The sequence below is a fragment of the Bubalus bubalis genome, chromosome 13 (assembly GCF_019923935.1).
Source record: "Bubalus bubalis isolate 160015118507 breed Murrah chromosome 13, NDDB_SH_1, whole genome shotgun sequence".
Classification (NCBI taxonomy): Eukaryota; Metazoa; Chordata; class Mammalia; order Artiodactyla; family Bovidae; genus Bubalus; species Bubalus bubalis.
In genome coordinates this window covers 20,472,592-20,475,520 of record NC_059169.1, presented here as the reverse complement: position 1 = coordinate 20,475,520, position 2,929 = coordinate 20,472,592, and the positions used below count along the sequence as shown (strand labels likewise).

Here is a 2,929-nt window from a genome sequence, read left to right as displayed (position 1 = left end):
TCAATCCTAAAGGAGTCAACCCTAAATATTCATTGAAAGTATTGATGCTGAAGCTGAAGCTCCAATTATTCAGCCACCTGATGCAAAGAGCCGACTCGCTGGAAAAGACGGAGATGCTGGGAAAGATTGAGGACAAAAGGAGAAGGGGGTGACAGAGGATGAGATGGTTGGATGGCATCACTGACTCAATGGACATGAGTTTGAACAAACTCCAGGAGATGGTATAGTATAGGGAAGCCTGGCGTGCTGCAGTTCATAGGGTCACAAAGAGTCAGACACAACTTAGCAACTGAACAACAACAAAGATTTTGCTTTCTTTTTTTTCCAGGTTGAACAATCTGCCCTACCTTCTACCTGTGGGCTGATAGTTGATTACTGAAGTGTGATTCTTTTCTTTAATGCTTTTAACTTTAGTTTAGACATTGTCTTGAATGTAACCCATTCTTAGTCATTTCATTTCAGTTCAGTTCAGTCGCTTAGTCATGTCCAACTCTTTGCAACCCCATGAATTGCAGCATGCCAGGCCTCCCTGTCCATCACCAACTCCCAGAGTTCACTCAGACTCACATCCATCAAGTCAGTGATGCCAACCAGCCATTTCATCCTCTGTCGTCCCCTTCTCCTCCTGCCCCCAATCCTTCCCAGCATCAGAGTCTTTTCCAATGAGTCAACTCTTCACATGAGGTGGCCAAAGTACTGGAGTTTCAGATATGCAGATGACACCACCCTTATGGCAGAAAGTGAAGAGGAACTAAAAAGCCTCTTGATGAAAGTCAAAGAGGACAGTAAAAAGTTGGCTTAGGGCTCAACATTCAGAAAATGAAGATCATGGAATCTGGTCCCATCACTTCATGGCAAATGGGGAAACAGTGGAAACAGTGTCAAACTTTATTTTTGGGGGCTCCAAAAGCACTGGAGATGGTGATTGCAGCCATGAAATTAAAAGACACTTACTCCTTGGAAAGAAAGTTATGACCAACCTAGATGGCATATTCAAAAGCAGAGACATTACTTTGCCAAGAAAGGTCCGTGTAGTCAAGGCTATGGTTTTTCCAGTGGTCATGTATGGATGTGAGAGTTGGACTGTGAAGAAAGCTGAGCACCAAAGAATTGATGCTTTTGAACTGTGGTGCTGGAGAAGACTCTTGAGAGTCCCTTGGACTGCAAGGAGATCCAACCAGTCCATTTTCTAAAGGAGATCAGTCCTGGGTGTTCTTTGGAAGGACTGATGCTGAAGCTGAAACTCTAGTACTTTGGCCACCTCATGAGAAGAGTTGACTCATTGGAAAAGACCCTGATGCTGGGAGGAATTGGGGGCAGGAGGAGAAGGGGACGACAGAGGATGAGATGGCTGGATGGCATCACTGACTTGATGGACATGAGTTTGGGTGAACTCTCGGAGTTGGTGATGGACAGGGAGGCCTGGAGTGCTGTGATTCATGGGGTCGCAAAGAGTCAGACATGACTGAGCGGCTGAACTGAACTGAAAGATGAAATAGGCAGGGACTTACCTGTTCCCCCTTCTTTCCCTCTGTGGAGTTGTGGATAAGAAGAGAGGGCAGCATGAACAGAAGTGTCATCATAACCTAAATTTCAATTTAAGAGCTGACTCAAGTAAAACCTTCAGTGTTGGTGTTAGGGCTCAGTTTCCGCATCTCTCAGTTTCAGAAAGACAAAGCATGACTTTCTGATTCCTGAAAACTCCAACCTCCCCTGACAATTATATGCCAGGTAAAAACTACAGCAAAGTTCATGTAGAACTGACTTCCCTGGTGGCTCAGATGGTAAAGCGTCTGCCTACAATGCAGGAGACCCAGGTTTGATCCCTGGGTGGGGAAGATCTTCTGGAGAAGGAAATGGCAACCCGCTCCAGTACTCTTGCCTGGAAAATCCCATGGGAGGAGCCTGGTAGGCTACAGTCCATGGGGTCGCAAAGAGTCAGACACAACTGAGCGACTTGACTTGTCTTCACTTCATCTGGTGCCAAAGCCAAGTATCCTTCCTTTGGTTTCTCTGGAGGATGGATTTTGTCTACCAGGTCAGCCCAGATGTCCTTACCTACCGTGTCCATAGCTTCCCTCGAGCCATGACTCTCATTCATTTGCATGTTAGCATCACCTGCAGGGCTTTTGAAAGATACTGATGCCTCACCCCCATGTTCATTGCACCACTGTTTACAACAGCCAAGACATGGAAGCAACCTAAATGTCCATTGACAGAGGACTAGATAAAGAAGATGTGGGACATGTATACAATGGAATATTACTCAGCCATTAAAAAGAATGAAGCTCCAATACTTTGGCCACCTGGTGGAAAGAGCTGACTCAATGGAAAAGACCCTGATGCTAGGAAAGATTGAGGGCAGGAGGAGAAGGGGATGACAGAGGATGAGATGGTTGGATGGCATCACTGACTCAATGGACATGAGTTTGAGCAAACTCTGGGAAATAGTGAAGGATGGAGAGCCCTGGCATGCTGCAGCCCACAGGGTCACAAAGAGTCAAACAATTTAGCGACTGAAGAACAACAGAAAAGAATGAAATAAAGCCATTTGCAGCAACATGGATGGACTTAGTGTCACACTGAGTGAAGTAAGACAGAGAAGGAGAAATATCGTATGACATCCTTTATATGTGGAATCTAAAAAGAAATTACACAAATGAACTTACAAAACAGAAAGAGACTCACAGACTTATACAATAGACTTATGGTTGCTGAGGGGAAGGGGTAGTTAGGGAGTTTGGGATGGCCACGTACACACTGCTATACATAACCCACAAAGGATCTATTGGACAGCACATGGAACTCAACTCAATGTTATGTGGCAGCCTGGATACACGTATATGTATGGTTGAGTCCCTTCGCTGTTCACCTGAAACTGTCACAACGTTGTTAATTTGCTATGAAGTGAAGTGAAGTCGCTCAGTTG

General features: G+C 45.2%; 1 non-coding gene across 1 annotated transcript; it reads left to right on the top strand.

Moving 5' to 3' along the window:
• Window positions 1–1,766: 1,766 nt before the first annotated feature.
• Window positions 1,767–1,838, top strand: TRNAC-ACA. The gene has a single exon. It is a non-coding gene; the product is annotated as a tRNA-Cys (tRNA).
• Window positions 1,839–2,929: the final 1,091 nt, after the last annotated feature.